General features: G+C 49.9%; 1 long non-coding RNA gene across 6 annotated transcripts in view; it reads left to right on the top strand.

The window, feature by feature from the left end:
• LOC116625505 overlaps positions 1-20018 on the top strand; it is a 35743-nt gene extending 15725 nt beyond the window's left edge. For 4 of the 6 annotated variants that reach the window (XR_004298080.1, XR_004298082.1, XR_004298081.1 and 1 more), the window contains 3 exons: positions 3662-4918; positions 6700-6763; positions 18178-20018. This is a non-coding gene — a long non-coding RNA (uncharacterized LOC116625505). The remainder of the gene's footprint in view (positions 1-3661; positions 4919-6699; positions 6764-18177) is intronic. The other 2 variants (XR_004298083.1, XR_004298085.1) reach the window with 2 other exon arrangements.
• Positions 20019-20258: the final 240 nt, after the last annotated feature.

Here is a 20258-nt window from a genome sequence, read left to right as displayed (position 1 = left end):
ATGCTCACAGAGACAAGTTTGTAGACGAGTATAGCAGAAATATTCCAGTTGAAACAAATGTGCAGAAAAATCTGGGAGTCACGGAGGTTCAGGAAAGCAGGCAGACTTTGGATGACATAAGGCACGCACAGGGAGGGGGTGGAGGAGGGGTTATGGCACGTTTAGGAAGCAGACCTTACTGCCTTATGGCTGGGCCTTCCCTTAGGAGACCAGCCCCAGAATTAGCTAAAACTCAGAGCCTAGTGACCTTTGGACCCTCATAAGCCAGCCCATGCCGGGCAGACTCTGAGGGCCGAGCACGAAGGGAAGTGAGCCTTCCAAGGGCGTAGCTCCCGTGTAGTCCTGTGGCCTCTGGGCTGCAGCTGGGGCTCTCGGAGTGTTCCCCAGGCTGGGCCACGGGCTCCCCATGCTGCTCCTTCCCCTGTGCAGCCACCCTCTGGAAGGACGGCACTCTTCCCCAGACTCCCTCCGTTGCTCTCCTGTCTTCAGAGAGGACCCCGTCCCTCTGGGGAAGGGAGCAGCCTCAGTGCAGGCCCAGGGTCTGGGAGGGAGTTCCGGGCACAGCCGCCAGCCGAGCATTCAGGCCCAGCCAGTGGCCCACGCAGGGCCATGCTGACAGGTGCCACAGACAGGTCCCTGCTGTGGACAGGTGTGTCCACCCTGATTAGTGTTTGTGTCACCAGCCTGGCACGTCTTGGGCCCTGCCTGTGCCAGCCTGTCATTTACCAGAAATCGCAAATGGAGATGGAGATTCTCTAATGGGAAGGTAGTTGTCAGGCTCCGTTACACTCCAATGCCCAGGTCTCCTGACAAGGATTGTAATCGAAACCTGATTTGCAAGGAAATCAACCCCATTCTGTGGCGGCTGTGCTGCATCTTCTTGGGGTCTCTGGGTTAAGTGGGCGGGGGGACTGGAAGGAGGATTCAGGTGCCAGAGAAGCAGCCCCACAAGAATCTGGGCTTCCACAGCCTCAAGTGTCAGGGCTGCAGTAGGGCGGCTCCTACGGGCCTGGGGTCAGGCTGCAGGAGTTCAGAGCCCAGCAGTCACTTACTCGCTCCGTGCCTCAGTTTCCCCATCTTTGCAGTGGGTGTAATAACAGTACCTACTACTTCATAGACCTTTCCAGAAGTGACTACAACATGTAGAAACTCCCAGGGCAGAGGCCGGCATGGAGGCAACTCAGTCCAGAGTGCCAGCAGACTAAGACCAGCCTTTGGTTCTAAAGACAGAGCAGGCCCCAGATGTGTGTGGGGCCCCTAGTTGGCCTCAGGCTGCTCAGTGCAGAGCAGGTGAAGGGCTCGGGGCTGGAGGTGTGTCACTGCCCATGAATGACACGGCCACCCTTTGGTCACTTCTTAAAGGACAGACAGTGGGGTTCAGGGTCAGCCCCCCTGACCAGTTGGCATGACCTGCTCTGCTGCACTGGGTGTCCTTGGAATTGGATCTAATCAGCCTGGACCCTGAGAGGCAAGGGCAATGGGCTCTTACCTGAGTTTCACAGCCAAGGATGGACTGATGGACACATCTAGCAGGCCAGCCCCTTGGCAGCTCCCCTCAGTGGTGTTTTCTGACCCATCTGGGAGCAGGGACAGGCTGGAGCGCTAGTCCTCACAACAAGATTGTTTCCCCTTCCTTGGACTCATGGGGCAAGCAGTGGAGTTGGGGTGTGTCCCAAACTCCATTTTGGGGTGTGGAGTTGGGATGGTGGCAAGCTTGAGGAGTCTCTGGGCTCCCAGGAGAGAGCCAGGCCAGGAGAGTCTCCTCCTGACAGGATTCTCACTGAACGGACACCCAAATCTCTAGCGGTGGAATGGGGGCCCAGGGATGTGTACTTCCTTGTCAGATCCAAGGCCCAGGCTACCCTCTGCAGCTCTCCCAGGCAGAGCTCAGCATGCAGAGGTGCAGGTAAGGCTGGAACTAGAGGGAAAATTGTAGCCTAATGCATATGTGAGAATGTAGGAAAACCTAATCACTGGGAAGTTCAGCATTTGTTGTGCATCAGAGCAAGGAAAATTAAAACTACAGTTGACCCTTGAACAACACGGGTTCAAACTGCATGGTCCACTTACACGAGGGTTTTTTTTTTGTTTTTCCCAAGAAATACAGTACAATACTTTAAATGTATTTCCTCTTCCTTATGATTTCTTAGTAACATTTTTTTCCTCTAGCTTTATTGTAGGAATACAATATATAATATACAGAATATATGTTAGTCAACTGTTATCAGGAAGGCTTCTGGTCAGTTGTAAGCTATTAGTGGTTAAGTTTTAGGGGAGTCAGAAGTTACACATGGATTTCCGATTGCGAGGGGGGGTTGTGCCCCAACCCCTGTGTCATTCAAGGTCAACTGTATAATGTAATACCGACACACAATGAATCAAATGCCTAAAATTAAGAGATTGGGATCCTTCAGTCCTGTCAGTGAGAGTGGGTATTTGTAAGTTTGTGGGATCTTTTTATTTCTTGATCTGAGTGTGAAGTATACAATTGTATTTAGATTATGAAGCTTTTATCAATGTAAGCTACACTTTGATAAAAATGTGTATTTAGAGAAGAAAAAAATGAAAACACACTGACAGTGGGAGCTTAAGTCCCTGCCTGTGTGAGGCCCCTGTGTGACCTTGGACAGCCCCTTTCTTGCTCTGGGGTTCTGTTTTCACAGCTGCAAAGTGTAGAAGGTCATGTAGGTCCTGCTGTTAGATTCTGACACAGTGAGGATACCCCATTTAACCACAGTCCCTCTGAAGTGGGACCTACTGGTGCACACCATCCCAGGAACCTGGGGGGAGCAGGGCCACCCCGGACAACACCCCACCTAGGTAGAGGGATGCCCCACGTGGTGGAGAGGTGGGGTGGCAGGTGTCAAGGAGCCTGTAGGCTCTGGCCTGCAGGTGTTAATACAAAAGCCAGTTCTGCACAAATGCCAAGCATCAGGCCTGGAATACAGAGATTACTGGTTTCCCCCTGCACTGTGGTTACACAGGGATGTTCCCTTCACCACTGGCCCTGTAGAAGTCTCTTCTGCTCAGTATTATCTACTCTCTTGTTTTCCTCATTTCGTGCAGGACAGGAGGGTGCCTCTGAGAACCAGAGCTCTTGCCAGGGCTCCCTCAGAGGGCCTGGCCCATATCAGGCTCACGTGCATGGACGGAGCAGCATTTCCACCCTGTGTCCATTTGCATCTGGCCACCAAGCAGCATCAAGGCCTGAGTCCCTGTCCACAGGCATCTTCACGATGACCTTGACCTCAGGGCCCCATGGCCCTCAGCTGCCTGGCTCAGTCGCCCATGATTCATGGAGCCCACAGATTCCCACTTCCTTTGGCTTGTCTAGCGTCAGCCCATCTGTCAGGCTGATATCATTTTCCACTTGGAGGGAGCAGCAGGGGAGAGGGGCCTCCAAGGGAGCCCTCCACTGCCGGGAGGGTGGTGGGAAGGCCAGCCTGGGGTGAGGCATAACTCTCACCCAGGAGCACCAGGGACATCTGTGCCTATGGTTCCCATTTCCAGTCAGACCCCTCCCTGTAGCTGAGAAGGAGCCTCTGAGCTTTGCTGAAACCCCCATTCGTTCAGGAAATCTCTCAGTAATAGAGAAGCATTCAGACAACGTGTATTGGGCTGTGCTACAGACTCAAGCTCTGTCATCTCGCTTACCTTCCAGACATCCCATGCTGGGGCAGCCCAGGGCCTGCAGGTGGTAATAGCACCCCTTCGCAGGAGAGCAAATGGGGCTCGCCGGGTGAGGTAAGCTGCTCAGCCTCCCAGAGGTGGCCCTGGTGCCGGCCACAGTCCCCAGAATCCGACACCTGGCAGTGATCACTGATTCATTCCCTTTCCCAGTTCACGCCTTCACTCAAACAGCTTTCTTGAGTTGTAATTAACATAGCACAGAAGTCACCGGTTCCGTGGTTTTAGTGTGTTCATAGATGCATGCAACCATCACCATGGTTGGTTCTGGAACATTTTCACCCCAGAGAGACCTATGCTTTAGTTCCCCATAATGACTATAATGGCGCAGTTGGCCTGGTCTAGTGGGAGCCACCTCTGGCTTGGCTCCTGGTGCTGCAGGCACCCACCCACCCTTGCTGGAACCCCAGCTCAGCGGCAGCTCTGCTGTGCTGTCCAGCCCTGTCCAGCTCCTGATACAGAATGGCTGCTTAGGGGCAGGAGTGTGGGACTGGGGCCACGTGAGTGTAAACTACAAATCAGGCCTCATCCTAACCACTGGAGTGTTGCCTGCCCTAAGGTCTCCAAGGTCATAGCGCACTTTGCCTTAAAACCTCCCGTGGTGGGTACAGATGCTTGACCTAGCTTGGGACCCCAGGGACCTGACCGCCAGTTAAAATAGTTAATGTGGCCCAGTGTGAATCACAACAGGCCCTCAAGGACCGAGACTTCAGGCAAGTGAAGGCACAATTGTTCCACTCAATAGCCGTTGTGGCCCGTCCATCCACCGGGTGAGTGTCGGCGCCCGGTGGTGGCTCGCTATAACCTCAGTGCTGCGGGCCCACAATAAAGCTTCACACCCAGTATTCTTAAAATCAGTGACTCCGTCTGACAGGAGCCGATACGGATTTTGCTGTTACAGATTTGGCTGATTGGTTCTGTGCAGTGCCCATTTCAGCCACAGTGTGTTTGTCTTCACCCTGGCAGGTATCTCGGCCTCTCCTCACCGCCGGGTGCTCCTCTGTCCCTGGTAGCCCAGGCTGCAGAGCCCGAGCACAGCACTGCTCTCTCCTTGTCTCCGTGTCTCCAGAGACAGGGCCTGAACAGACGGTGGGGTCTGGGCTTGCAGGAGCCTCAGAGCCGTCCCTGCTCCTTCAACTAGGAGCTCGCCGTGGCTCAAGAGAGTGAAGCATGCAGAGATCTCTGCTGGCCTGGCGGCAGCCCCTCACCCTCAAACACAAGGCACCCTCGGGTAAGGTGGGCAGAGAAAGCACTTCCTGGGGCACTCTGAGGCACCCTCTGGCTACAGAGTGGTGTCCAAGGCAGGCACGGCCCCACCCTCCCTGATCCCCCAGTGTACTCAGGCAAGCCTTGGCTTCTCTGGGAAGACAGCTGCTCTGGGAAGGAGTCCATCCGGGGTGGAATTCAAGCTCTGTCACTCACCAGCTTTGTGGCCTTCAGCGTCCCTTGACCTTCAGAGGCAAGCTCCAGGTGGGGCCCCGAGCAGGTTCCGGCAGGCCCCTCCCCCTGAGGCTCCCTGTCCTCTGCACACTTCAGGCTCTGCCCCGGGGCATGTGGTCAGAAGGGTCCCCTACAGCCCTTGCCAGGGAGGATGCCTGCCCTTGTCCAAGCCAGACGAAACCTGCTGTTCTTGCGTTACCATAGAAACAGTTTCAGGACAAGGCTGAGCTCCTCCTCCCTGGTAACTTGGAGATCCCAAAGACAGCCAGCATTCCCCCCAGGCCCCTGCGTGCCGATGCATCCGATGGCAAAGGGCACGGCACATGAGCACACGCTGCCACTTGTCACCCAGGGGACAGGATCCTGTGCTCCCAGGACTGTGGAACACGTTCTAGATGCTTTACTGCTATTAATGGGGGGGAGGGGTGCTGCTGAAGAGGGGCATCAGACACTGAGCCCGGTAATCGTTTTGGGTATAAAATTACTGCACACAGATAAATCCTAGAAACAGCTGCCTAGAATATTGTTTATATTGGAAAGTATGCTTTGAGGTCATTACTCAGGATTTTATAGGCCATTTCTTGGCTGAGCCCCAGCATGGCTTATGGCTTTGCAAAAAGGCGACGTCGCAGTTTATGAATGACAGATGGCTTTTATCACACCTCTGCATTGTCGCTTATGGTGATAGGGCCGTGGCGAGGCCCTGTGGCCGTGGGCACCCGAGCGGGTGCCGCGGGCACAGCCTGCAGGTCTGGCCTTGAGTAGGGGTCCCTGGACCACACTGACTGAGGTTCATTTCCCACTCTGTTTTCCTGCCCGTCACGTCACTGCAGCAAAAGCAACTGTTGGTGCCCCTGTATCTGGGCACAGCCCTGGCTCAGGCCAGTCTCCACAGGGATTGGTTGCCCCCCACCCTGAGGGCCCCGCACCGAAGCCTTTGTCCTTTCTCCTCCATCCTCTGCCCCATGGCCACCTGCGTGGACCTCCCTGGCCAATCCTTTCTCCTTGTCAGTTCTTGTCTGTCTTTTTTTTTTCTCTTCCCACAATCCAGGCCTGGCATATAGGGGCAGCATCTGTGTGCACTGCTCTCTATTGCCCAGTGGGGGGGGGGGGGCTCACACTAACTATGGCTCAGATCTGCCTCAGCCCTGCTTTCATTGCAACAAAATTATTATTATTTTATTTATTTATTTGTTAGAGAGAGAGCACAAGCAGGATGAGCGGCAGGCAGATGAGAGGGAGAAGCAGACTGCCCGCTGAGCAGGGAGCCTGATGCAGGGCTCAATCCCAGGACTCTGGGATCATGACCTGAGCCAAAGGTAGACGCTTAACTGACTGAGCCACCCAGGTGTCCTGCAACAGAATTATTTTTATTTCTCAATCTGGGAGAAATCATTGCATTTGGCCAAAACAGGCATGACTTATGTTTTTAAAATCAACTCTTCTCAAAAACTATTTAAAGAAATGATGGATGCACATAGTCTGGGCCGTTTAGATGACTGGGGAGAGCATCAGGAAGAAGCCCAGGGACCAGGGGCTAATCCAGGGCTGAGACTGTTGTTTTTCCAACAGGTCACAGGGCAGTGAGTCAAGAAGCAGAGATAGGATGAGTCAAGACCACAGCCCAGAAATTGCGGTGAGACATTGGCTGTTCTGGTGACCCAGGTGACCCTGTCCTTAGAGGAACAGGGGGTAGGGGGCCTGGGAGGCTGCGGGGCTGGGGGGGGCGGGAGGAGGGAGGAGGGGGGTGGGGACAGAGGGCAAGGTGGGGAGGGGGAGGAGGAAGAGGTCAGGGGGAAGGAGGGAAGGGGATGGGGAGGTGGGGAGTAGGGTGGGGACAGGGGGCTGTGTCTATCTGGAGGATGTCAGGGATGCCCAGGTGCTGCTCCTTCCCTGAGACTCCAGCCAGCAGGTGTGGGCAGGGTAAAACAAAGATATCCCGTGAACACTTACATGCCGCATTCATTCTGGAGGGTGGGTGGACCCACTCACCCTCACAAAGCCCCGCGTTTCCCATGGCATTGAGCTGTGATCCCTCAGCTTTGAACAAGAGCAAAGTCAAGTGTTAGGAATGGAAGAGAGTTCTTGGGCCCCATGGCTGCTCCTGAGAGGACAGGGGTATAGAGGTGGGAGCCAAGGCCCGGCTTACAGCATTCCAGGAGCGTCTGGCTGCCCCTCACTCAGGAGCCGTGCAGCCAGCTGGCCAAGCTGTTGAGCGGCCTCTGCCAGAGTGTCCCATCTGTAGTGGGATGGCAAGCACTCCCACTAAGCTCGTGTCCTGAGGCCCTGACGTCCGGGGCTGTGGCAGGGCCAGCAGAGCCTGAGGCACTTGGCTCTCAGCCCAGGCTCCCCCTCCCACTGTGTCACCCAGGCAGCTCAGGGAGACCATTGGGCAACCCCATGTGGTCTGTGGGGCCCAGTACTGTCAAGCCTCTGCTAGAAACAGGGAAGCTGCTGACCTCCGAGGTCAGGGATGACCAGCCCAGACTCTGCACCCAGGCCTCCCGTGGGCCCTACTCTGTTCATTTCAGGGTGGACCCTGATGGCCAGGAGCACCAGGAGCTCAGGCCATCCTTCCCCCCAGAGTTTTCCTGCCCCAGGGGCTGGGCCCTCCTCAAGGGAAGGCTGAGAAAGTCTCCAAGGGGGGGGGGGGTCCACACCTGCTTTCACCTCTGCAAGGCTGTGAGGCCCGGGGGGACCATGAGCCTCTAGCCCATTAACCCCAATCCGCACTTGTGCCTGGCCACATGGGCAGAGCCCGGGTTGCCCCAGGCCAGGCTAGGCCAAATCGAGGGCCGTGTGGGGAGAGCAGAGCCAGGGGACCCCTCTCATTCTCACTGACCACTGCAGAGCTGTGGAGCCTCTCTGTGGTCCCCACCTGTGAAGGTGCTGGCTGGAACCGGGAAGCCTGCCTCACTAGCAGCCACCTTGGTCTGAGATTTCCAGAGTTGACGAAGACAACAGCAGTATAAGGAGAGCAGAGGGCCCCTAACTCAAACTGGGGGGTCAGGGCAGGCTTCTTGGGGGAAGGAACACTGAGATAGTCCTGATGGATGAGGTAGGATGGGGGCCGGGCCTGGAGGGGCTGCACCCGGGGCCGGAGGGAGCAGGGAGAGCTGTGTGAGGGGCACCGATTGGGGGTGTGTGTGGAGGAGAATAGAGGCAGCAGGGAGCTGAGCAGGGGGCTGGACCAGGGAGCGGCCATGAGGTGGAGGGGAGAGTAAGTCAGGTAGTTCCTGGCGGAGACTCTTCAGGTGGGCGTGGGGGGGATGGGCCCTTGGCAAGAGCTGGCTGTTGCATCGAGACCAGGAACTTGCAACGGAAGGGGCCTGCCGGGCGCCCTCCACCCCTGTCTTCTCTCTCTGGCGTCCAGCCCTCATCCAGTTAACGCGTCCAGTGAACTCTGCTTTTCGTGGGGCTGCAGTGTCCCTGTGTTTCACCCGTGCAGTGGAACCGTCGTGACCTCTGCAGCAGGTGACTCGTACACTTCCCCCAAGTGTGACTCAATGGATGTAAGGTTCATGCAGAAGGCGGTCTAAAAGTGGATGGGTAATTGCTGCCTCTGCTTCCTGTGATGATTTTGTAAGACCACGCCACACTCACTTCTTCACAGAAAATAGCGAGGAAGTGTGTACAGAGTGCAAACGGGAGCCTTTTGAGGGCCCTGGAGAGTGAACAGCAGCCACAGATCCGGGGGAGTTGTATGAAGAGACTTCTCCTTTCGGCCTCGAGATGGGCCACGGGCAGTGGTGGTGCGGGAGGCATCTGTGGGGCAAACGGGACTTTGCCACCTGGAGAACGAGAACAGTAGGACTGCGGGGAGCTTGGCCACTGCAGGGCATGGGGATTCCAGAAGGGGAAGAAATGTACAGGGAGCCCGCACGCCTGCCTGCCCACCCTTCTGACTGAGCGGACCACATGTGCAGAGCATTCCGGAAGCAACCAGCCAAGGACAAGACCCAAGCTGAGGCTGGAGCTGCAGCCCTGGGGAGCTGAGTTAGCTCAGCTTACATCACCACCAGCTGAACCAAACAAGACACATCACTGGCAAAAAATAACAGAATCCTTAAACCAATAATACATTATATGCTAATTAATTGAATTTAAATTAAAAAAAAAAAAAACAACCAGAATCCAGAATCTCCTCCAGACCACATTCATAATGTGGACACAACTCAAAATTACTACCCAATATGCAAAAGAATGAGTAAATGGGACACATTCCTCAGAGAAAGGAACATGAATGGAGAGAGAACCCAGGAGGCCGCAGGTGTTGAGACAGCAGATGGGGCTTGCACTTCTTGTACCGTGAAGCTAGGTGACTAGGTGCAGAGACATTTAGCGTTATGTCCTCTGCATAACTGACACTTTAGGAGCTGCACGATGACCTTCTTTATCCCTGGCTGTGCTCATTTCTCTGAAATCTACTTTATCTCCTAAGAATACAGTGAGTCCAGCTCTTTCGTCTGGTGTTAGTGGTAGATTTTTTCAATCTCTTTACTTTTATATGTGTTTTTATATTTAAAGTGGATGTGAGGTAGGCAGCACATAGTTGAGTCTTGCTTTCTTATTCAATCTGACAAATTATACCTCTTGATTGGCGTTTGTAGAGCATTTTCATCGAATGCTACTGTTGATAAGAGTCAGCCTTAAATCTGTGATCTTGCTATTTGTTTTTTACTGTCCATCTGGTTTTCATTTACCTTTTCCTCTTAATCTGCCTTCTTTTGGATAATTTGAGTATTTTTTATGATTCCATTTAATCACATTTTTGCTGGTTCCCTATAACTCTGTGTGTGTGTGTGCATGCTCACATGCGTGCTTTAGGGTTTGTAGTGCACGTTTTTGTTTTTTTTTTAAGATTTTATTTATTTATTTGACAGAGAGAGACGCAGAGAGAGAGGGAACACAAGCAGGGGGAGTGGGAGAGGGAGAAGCAGGCTTCCGGCTGAGCAGGGAGTCCGACATGGGGCTCGATCCCAGGACCCTGGGATCATGACCTGAGCCGAAGGCAGACGCTCAACGACTGAGCCACCCAGGCGCCCCTGTAGTGCACGGTTTTAACTTCATCCATCTTCAAATAACATCACAGTCCTTCATGACAGTTTAGTAACCTCACAGCAGTATGGCTCCATCCCCCATCCAGTCTTCATGGTGGTGTTGCCCTGTCCACCCCTTTCTTTATATCAGGTCTCCATGTGGTGTCATCTTCTTTCTGCCTGAAGGACTTCCTTAACATCTCTTAGTGCTGATATGCTGGAGATGATGAATTATTGTAGCTTCTGTAGGTCTGAGAAGGTTGATGTTTTACCTTCTTTACGCCATTCGTTGCTCGGTATAGAATCATGAATTAGTAGTTTTCTCTCTCAGTGCTTTAAGGGCCTTGTTCCACTCTCCTCCATTGCCCTATTTTCAACAAGGAATCTGCCCTCCTCCTTCCCTCTGTTCCTCTGTATGTAGCATGTCTCTTTATCTGATTGTAAGATTATCTTGTTATCACCCTATTTAGGCAATTTAATTATGATATGCCTTCTTCAGGCTTCTTGGGCTCAGGGTTCATTAAGCATCTTGGATATACAGATATTCAGTCATGATTTCTTCAAATATTTGGTCCTGTTTTCTTCTTTTCCTTCTCTTTCTGGGACTCTGATGACATGTATTTTAGGCCATTTGAAGTCATCCCCCAGTTAACTTTCTGCTCATTTTTTTCGGTCTGTTTTCTCTCCATATTTCATTTTGGATGGTTTCTATTAAATGTCTTCAAGTTCATTAACCTTTTCTTTCTCAATGCCTGATCTGCTCTTAATCTCATTGGTGAATTTTCATCACAGACATCGAGGATTTGTCCCTGAAAGTCTGATTTGGGTCTTTTTCATTTCTTCCCTGTCTCTACTGAACATCATCAGTGTCCTCACTAGCTTCTTGAGCACACAGAATACAATGACAGTAACAACATTCTATATTTGTCCATGAATTACTTCATCTGTGCCATTTGTGGGTCAGTTTCAACTGACTGATTTTTCTTATCACATGATGTGTTTTCCTGCTTTTTTTGTATACCGGGTGATTTCCCTTTAGCTGTTAGACACTGTGTATTTTTCCTTGTTGGCTCCTGGATAGTTTTGTATTTCTAAAACTATTCTTGAGCTTTATTTCCGGGATAGAGTTGTGTGACTTTGAAATAACTTGACATAGTTATATTTGATTTTAAGCATTGTGAGTTGGGATCTGAGTCACTTTCAGTCTCGGGCTGATCATGCTCTACTCCTGAGGTAATGCCATTCTGAATACTCCACACAGTCTCCTCTGGGTTATGAGGCTTTCCTGAGCCACATGTGACCCGGTTGGAACACAAGCCATTCCTTGTTCTGCGTGAGCTCCAAGGGTTATTTCTTCTAATTCTTGTTTGGTTTTTTATTCTGTACCTTTGGGTAGTTCCCTTACATTTGCACATGGGTCAGAGTTCAGTTGAGGACTCAATGGGACCCACCAAGAATCTGTGAAGCTCTTTCCCTCCTGTCACAGTTCTCTCTTCTCTGGTGGTCTTCCAGGTAAGTGTGAGTCACATCAGCTTCCAGGACTCCCAGGGCCATCTCTTCACCCAGGGAGACCACCAGCTTCTCCCCCCTGTGCTAAAGCCCGAAATCTCTCTCTGCAGGCAGCAGTGCCAGCACAGGGCTCACCTTGTCAGCTGCGTGCCCCAAGGATCACTGTCCTGTGCTGCCCGAGGCCCACTGTCTGAAAACTACTGTTGTATACCTCGCCACCCCCCGAGTTTTAGTTTTATAGACAGAAGGGCGAATTTTTCCCTGTTAACTTCATTTTGGCTGAAAACAGAAGTATTAAACAAAGAATTTAAAGCAGTTGTCATAAATATCCTCAATGGAGACAAATAACCATGCTTGCAAAAAATGAAAAGTAGGAAATCCTGGCAGAAAAATCAGAACAGTTGAAAAAAATTTAGAATTCAACAACACAATACCAAATTCACTACATGGATTGACAGCTACATAGAGATGACAGTGTAAATAATGAACTTGAATAGAACAGCAGAAATGGTCTAATGTGAAAACAGAAGGGGAAAAGGTGGGTAAATAACAGAGTTTCAGGCACTCTTAATAAGGTCAAACTCTAATATACATGTGGTTGGCTTCAAAGGAGGAAAGGACAGGGAGGATGGTAGACAAAAATATTTGAAGAAATAGTGGCTGGAACCACCCAGATGATGGAAGGCAGATATTTGCAAATATAAGGTAGCTAGTACCAAGCAGAATAAAGACAATCCTACAGAGATGCATCAGAATCAAACAGATGGTTACCAACTCCCAAAAAGCTAATATCGAAAGCAACAAGAGGAAAAGTGATACTGTACATAGAAGGGATAATGATTTGATCAATAGCCAACATCTTATCAGACTCTATGGGGATCAGAAGAGAATGAGACACCAAAGTTAAAGTGTAGAAAACAAACAAAAAGACCTTTCAATCCAGAACCCTATATCTCCTATGTCCCTTATGTCCCCCTATGTCCCCTATAGCCCCATATGTCTCCTATATCCTCTATGTCCCCTATATCTCCTATGTCCCCTGTATCCCCTATGTCCCCCTAAATCCCCCTATATCCCTTATATCTCCTATGTCCCCTATGTCCTCATATGTCCCCATATACCCCCTATTTCCCGTATGTCCCCTTCTGTCCCCCTATGACCCCCGTATCCCTTATGTCCCCTGTTTCCCTATGTCCCATATATTCCTGTATATCCCCCCGTATCCAGCAAACATATCCTTTAAGAGTGACTGTTGCAGTATAGCTTTTTTCTGGATTTTAGAAAGCTTAGAGAAATTATCACCAAAAAACTCTACAATAGAAGATGCTAAAGGAAGCTCTTTGGGATGAAGGACATTATAGCAGAAAAAGGAAACGTAGATCCTCAGAATGGAATAAGTAGCCTCAGAAATGGTAAATATATAGGTAAATGTAAAAGGCTACTCATTTTATTTTGCTTGCTCCTCAACTTTTGTATAATACACATAACAAAGTCAAAACTATAATATCATTGAGGGTGTGGAGGGATGAACAGGTGAAGTACAGGATCTTTAGGGCACCGAATGCTTCCGAAAGCAGCATTATACAGACCAATCTCAAGGAGCTTTTCCTCTTTATTTTCTTCTAATAATGTTATGGTTTCAGGTCTTAAATTTAAGCTTTTAATCCATTTTGAGTTGATTTTTACATAGGGAGTGAGTTAAGGGTCCAATTTCATTCTTTTGTGTGTGGAAAACCAGTTTTCCCAACACTTTATTGAAGAGAGTATTCTTTCCCCATTGTGTGTTCTTGCACCTTTGTCAAAGGTCACTTTACCATATGCAAGGAGTTATTTTTGAGCTCTCTACTCTACTCCATTGGTCTATGTGTCTGTTTTTATGCCAGTGCCATGCTGTTTTGATTACTGTAGCTTTGTAGTGCATTTTAAATCAGGTAGTGTGAAGCCTCCAACTTTAGTCTTTTTGTTCAAGATTGCTGAACAGCCTCTGCTTGTAACTCCTATCCTGACATCTTGATTAATATTTATTTTAAGTGTTAGTGGACCAAGGTTTTCTTTCTCTTTTTAAAGATTTTATTTATTTGAGAGAGTGAGTGAGAGAGAGAGAGAGCACAAGCCGGGGGGAGAGGCAGAGGGAGAGGGAGAAGCAGACTCCCCACTGAGCAGGGAGCCTGATGCAGGACTCGATCCCAGGATCCTGGGATCATGACCTGAGCCAAAGGCAGATGCCCAACCGACTGAGCCACCCAGGCGCCCCCAAGTTTTTCAGTTAAAAGGCAAAGATTGTCAGGATGGATATAAAAACAGGACGTAGGATGAAAACATGACAATGAGTGGTTTTCCTCATTAGAACATTAAAATCCTCTCAGTAATAGACCATTTTGTAGCATCCTATGTGTTCCCACTCTCCTAATGTTATTACTGAGTCTGAATAACTTTGAGGGGGAAATTGTCTCATAAAAATGCCAAGCGGGGGACCCATTTTAAAAGATGTTATGAAGGTAACTCCAGGGCTTACATTGAACAAGGACCCAGCGCCCGTGTCCCAGACACTAGCTGAGGTCTTCCTGCCAGGAGCATGGCCCTTGGAGGGAGGGGCGGTAGCCACCACACAGAATCTGAGCACCGCCAATGACAGGCAGCTGCCTGAGGATACAGGGACAAGCCAAAGCTGCTCACTGAGACTGGGCCAAACCCTGGGCGAGGCCTCAGGAGCATGGAGTACTCCTGCATTACGCCGTAGACCAACACACCTCACCGTGAGTTCCAGTAGGAAATCATGAGAGAAAGAGAAGATGCTGAGCAGGGAAAGCACGACCTACGGAGCTTCTGCTCCTACTCTGGCCACAGGCTTGGTGACGGGTTTCCAACAAGCCCCTTCTCTTCATCGCCGGGTTTCCTCACCTTTAGAGAAATGAGCTGGGTGCATCCACATCATGGGTGAGGTGCCTACCTGAGGGAGGTAGGCCTTCTTCTTCCCTGCCTACAGTGCATCTGCAAGACCCTAGTGCCACAGGTCACCCCCTGCCCAGCTTCCCTTTAGAAAGAGTTTCAGATGCACACCACTGGCTTGGGGTCCTTCGCCGATACAATTATAATGGGCTCTCAGCATTTACTGAGGGAAAATGGGAGGGAGGGTAGTTGGTTACAGTGGCAGATGGCACCACACCAGGGAAGGCGGGGCACATTCACTGTCCTTTAGCTCCTCCACGTTCATCAGTGGGAGAGTGAATGTGGCTTGTTCTACCCAATCACGGTGCAAAATGTATAATTTCTCCCAAAGAAATTTGAGTTTAATGAGAGGCTAGATCATAGGAGAGGGTCATTATTTAGATAGTATGCACGTGTCAGGTTAATTTTAAATCAACCTTTAGGTCAATCTGTCTTAATTATTTCATTAACTGCTTTTGACTGGCAATTTCAATAATTATATTAGCATAACACTTGGCAATGTAATTGCTTTTTGGATCCTGTTCGTTGTGATGCCGGAATCAGCTTCTGGGCTCTTTCCCTGTGCTTGTGTTAAGTGCGTGCGTGTGTGTGCGTGTGCGTACGTGCAGGTGCATTGAGGGTGCTTTTTCCTGATTATTAATGAATGCATTTTCATGGGGCGTATTGACATCAGGGAGCCCTGCCTTTATTTAAAAAATGTTTTTTAAAGAAAATTGTAAATTTTGAATATTTTTAGATTTAGAGAAAATAGTGACAGTAATTTCTCATGTACTTCACATCCAGGCTCCTCTATTATTAATTTCTTACTTTAGTATGGCCTATTTGTCACAATTAATTAACCAATATTGATACACTATTATTAACTAAAGTCCACACTTTATTCAGATTTCCTTACTTTTTCCTTAATGTCATTTTTCTGTCCCAGGATCCCATCCAAAATACCACCTTCCATTAGTCATCACATCTCCTTAGAGGTCTCTTGGCTGTGACAGATTCTCAGACTCTTCCCAGTTTTTGGTGATCCTCACAGTTTTAAGGAGGATGGTCAGGTATTCTGATTGTACCTCAGTCAGAATTTGTCTGATGTTCTTCTTAGGATTATGCTGGGTGTGGGTTTTGGGGAGGCAGACCACAGAAGTGAAGCAGCATTCTCACTGCGCCCTGTCAGGGTCCACGCTATCAACATGACTCGTCATTCTAGACATGACCTTGGCCACTTGGCAGAGGTCGTTGTCTGTCTGATTTCTCCACTGTAAAGTTATTTATCCTCCCCTTTTATACTGTACTCTTTGGAAGGCAGTCATTATACAACACCTTTATTTTTTTAAAGAGCTTTATTGAGTTATAATTCACATTCCACACAATTCATCCATTTCCCATTTGAAGTGCACAATTCAGTGGTTTTTAGTGCACTCACAGATAAGTGCAACAATCACCACAGACAATTTTAGAACATTTTCTTCACCTCAAAAGGAGACTCCAGACCTTTTAGCTGCTCCCTGCCCCCAGTAAACCCTTCCCCCAAACCCTAAGCAACCACTAATCTACGTTTTGTGTCCACAGATTTGCCCGTTCTAGATATTTCGTCTAAATGCAGACATGTAATACATGTCTTCTGCGACGGGCCTCTTCCGCTGAGCATGGTGTTTTAAGGTCTGTCCACGTTGTAGTAGGTGCCAGCCCTTCACTCCTCTTTCCTTTCCTTCTTTCTTTCTTTAAGTACTTAATTCCTTTTGAGGGCCAAGTAATATTCTACTATGTGGCTGTATCCATTCGTCAGTTCATAGATATTGAGTTGCTTTTATTTCGCAGCTTCATGGAGAGTGCTGCTAGAAACATCTGTGTGTGGGTTGTTACCGGAACACGGGCTTTCACTGCTCTTGGGCACCTACTGAAGAGCAGAATAGCAGGGTCGTACGGTGGCTCCGTCGCAGCACTGTTGTTTTCCACAGCAGCCGCACCAGTGTCCTGTCCCACCAGCCGTGTAGGAGGGCTCCGACGTCTCCGTCCTCGCCAACATCAACGACATCCTCTTGTTGTAAGAGTAGCCATCTCACTTCAGAGTGTGAAGATGTAGTTCAGCCTAGTTTTGATTTGCATTTCCCTAATAACTAACAAGGTTCAGCATCTTTTCCTGTGCTGTTGGCCCTTTGTACATCTTCTTTCAAGAAATGCCTGTTCAAAACCTTTTTCTGGTTTTAAATTGGGTTACTTGCTTTTTGTTCGCGAGTTGTGTCTCTTATGCATTCTGGATACAAGTCCCTTATCAGGTATTTGATTTGCTAATATTTTCTCCCTTTCTATGGGTTGTCTTTTTGCTTTATTGATGGTACTGGTTGCAGCGTGAAAGATTTTAATTCTGATACAGTGTGATTTTTTTATTTTTTTCTTTTATTACGTGTGATTTTGGTGTCACGTCTAAGAACTCATTGCCTAACTCAAGGCTGTGAAGACTTCCTCTACGTTTTCTTCCCAGAGTGGTTTCTGTTCTTGTCTACCAAGATGGTGTGCTACAGTGATTGAATTTTGGATGTAGAATCAATCATGCATTTCTAGGGTAAATCTTGCTGGGTCCTTGTATACACCCTTCTTGTCTGTTGCTAGATTTGGTTTGCTAGTGTTCTGTGGAAGGTTTTTGCATCTATGTGCTTCGGGGATTTGGTTTGCAGTTTTCTTGTAAAGTCTGTCATCTCAAAGTATTTTCTAATTTCCTTCATGATTTCTTCTCTGATCCATTTCGTTAAATAGGAATATGTTGTTAGATCTCCACATTTTTGTGAATGTGTAGGTTTCCTTCAGTTATCGGTGTCTACTTTAATTCTCTTGTGGACGTACAGCCTACTTGGTATGACTGCGATCCCTTTGAATGTACTGAGACTTGTTTCGTTGCCTAACATGTGGTTTGTCTTGCCGAGTGTGCCCTGTGTGCTTGAGAAGACTGTGCGTTCCTCTGTTGGCCGAGGGCTCTGCAGTCGCACACAGGCTAAGGTGGCTTATAGTGTTGTTCAGATCCTGTATTTCCTTTGGATCCTCAGCCTAGTTCCTCTGTCGTTGAGTGGAAGTGTGTCATTGAAGTCCACAGTTACTGTGCCTTTTTCATCAGACTTAGAATCTGCGTCTGAGCTCCTTGATGGAAAAATACTTAATTGGCTCTCAAGCTAATGGCCTCCCTTCCCTCATCTGATGCCTGACGTCTACTGAGGAGGAGCTTAAAACGTGCTGGGCACTGCCTCATGCTTTAGATTTGCTTCTAGAATTTGCACTCTATACCTGAGGAAACAGACCTACAGAGGACCTGGGAAAATTGCTCCAAGACACCTGGCTGGTTCAGAACTAGATTCTAAGGCACCCGAGTCTAGAATTTCTGCTCAGCACCACATTTCTAGATGTCCTCTTGGGGTACCTAGATGGTATCATGAATGTCCCCACACCAGGAGAACACGGCAGTCAGTTGGAATGTTGACCCATTTCTAAGCTGCTGTGTAAGGAATCCCAGAAGTCAATGCCAGTAGAAAAATAAAAAGGGATTTTTATTGTTTTGAATCCTTCCCAGGTTTGGGTCTGCACACGGCCAAGACGCAGGCCACATTTCTCCACTCAGCTCACCTTCTGGACCACAGGTCCTTGGGGCTCCAGGTGCCTTTCCTCCCCGGATCACAGGTCCAGATGGGGGCCCGGGGAAGAAGGGGCAAGGTAAGAAGCAGCTCTCACTAACGGCAGGATCCTGCCTTGAGCCAGAGGCACCACCTGGACCTCCTGGGAATGGTAAGGGGCCAGGCAGACAGGGGTGTGGGTGGTCCCTGAGCCCCATGCCCCAATAGGAGCAGTCTTCCTAGAAAGAGAGGTGACCGATGTGCAGAATGTCCCCATGCTGGAGCCGCAGGCACAACATTTATCATCCTGGCTTCGTGTCAGGACTAGGAGAGAAGGTAGGGGGCACTTAATTGAGCCTGGCCTGGCCCACAGTAATCCACTTTGTAAATAGATTCCCCACCCAGTGTATTGATGAGAGAAAAGAGGTCTGCCGCAGACCCGATGTTTGTGTCTCCCTAAATTCAAATCTTGAGACCCAATCCTTAGTGTGATGCTGTTGGGAGGTGAGGCCTTTGGGGTGATTAGGTCATGGGGTGGAGCTTAGCACTTTTATAAAAGAGGCCTCAGAAAGCACCCTCACCCCTTCCACCGCGCCAGGTGACACACGAGGAGTCACCGTCTGCGAACTTCACCCGCCGCCAAGCCTGCCGGTTCCTTGATCTTGGATATCCAGCCTCCAGACTGTGGTAAATAAATGTCTGTTGTTTGTAAACCACCCAGGCTGTGATGTTCTGTTCCAGCAGCCTGAGTGGACTCAGTTGAGTTCCCCATCAAGTTTGGGGATAACTTATTACATAGACATATGGGGTGGCTGAGCCATCTATTACTTGGAGAGTTTTGGAATTCTAATAAGAAAAAGCACCCATCATGATGTGTCCATTCTCCTGCCCAGGAGCATGGAGCCCGTGGTCTGTTGATTGCTCAGTGAACAACAGCTCTGAGTGTGTGCCCAGGCAGTTTACAGACAAGACAACCGAGGCTCAGTTGAGCTCACATCCCTTGGCTAAGCAGTCATGATGAGGGCAGGTCAGCTCCCTGGTCTGGGTCATGATCATGTGTGTCTATGTCACTGGCCCTCTCCACCTGGGAGCAATCCTATCCTCCCTCCCACCCTAACTGACCCTGCTCAAGCCTCTCGCTCCACGCAGTCCTCCTGATGCATCCTTGACCCTCTGTCTCTCCTTTTGGTACCCAGAGCATGGCTCTCATTCTGAGCAGCCTGAAGTTGCTCCTGATTCCCGCCCCTAACCACCCTGTGACAGGTACCAGGGTCTGGCTTCCCTGTGGTTCCCTCAGTGGTGCAGGGCTTGGAAGACAGATGAGTAGAGACAACAGGTGGCAGCCTCAAGCCGAGGTGGCCCGCACCCAGGTCCCGGAGGACAGGCTGGTAGAGCGTAGCCCTTCAGCTTCTTTGGGTCTGGGGAGAGGGAAGGGGTGACAGAGCACACCATTTGGGGCCCTTTGGCCTGACAAACAGAGGCAGGATCCCATGGAGCAGATGAAGGTGCGCTCTCTGAGGCTGGCTAGTGGCAGCTTCCCGACTCCATCTTCCTGGGTCAGCAGTGGGGACCGACTTGATTGGATGCAGATGATGGAGTGTTCACCAAGCAGGCGCTGGTCCCAACAAATGTCGAAGCCCTTTTGCTGAGCCTTATGCAGTGGCTACGTTGAAAACCGGAGGTGCCCTTATGCCCACCTTTTCGGGGCCTCTGTAGTAGGGCCCAAGGGATGCTGAACGGTAAAGGACCATCTCTCACTGGAGAGGTTCCCAATGCATTTATTGATTGCCTATGACAGTTACCCAGGGCCTTTAATCCCCAAACGGGAGCCTCAGCACATTCTGCAGAAGGCAAGCATCTGCAGCCCATGGGGTCAAGTGGCCTGCCCAGCGGTGTGCGAGTCCGGAGTGCCACCACGTCCCCTCTTGGAGAATCGGGAAGGGCATGGACGCCCAGCAATGTCTGTGCTCATGGAGCACCACCCTGCCGGCTTTGTCCTCCAGGAGCCTGGGAAGACCCAGCCTGGGATTATGACCACAGG

The sequence above is a fragment of the Phoca vitulina genome, unplaced genomic scaffold (genome assembly GCF_004348235.1).
Source record: "Phoca vitulina isolate PV1807 unplaced genomic scaffold, GSC_HSeal_1.0 scaffold79, whole genome shotgun sequence".
In the NCBI taxonomy this organism is placed as follows: domain Eukaryota; kingdom Metazoa; phylum Chordata; class Mammalia; order Carnivora; family Phocidae; genus Phoca; species Phoca vitulina.
The sequence above is the reverse complement of the archived record's forward strand: the minus strand, read 5'-3'. Positions and strand labels throughout refer to the sequence as shown.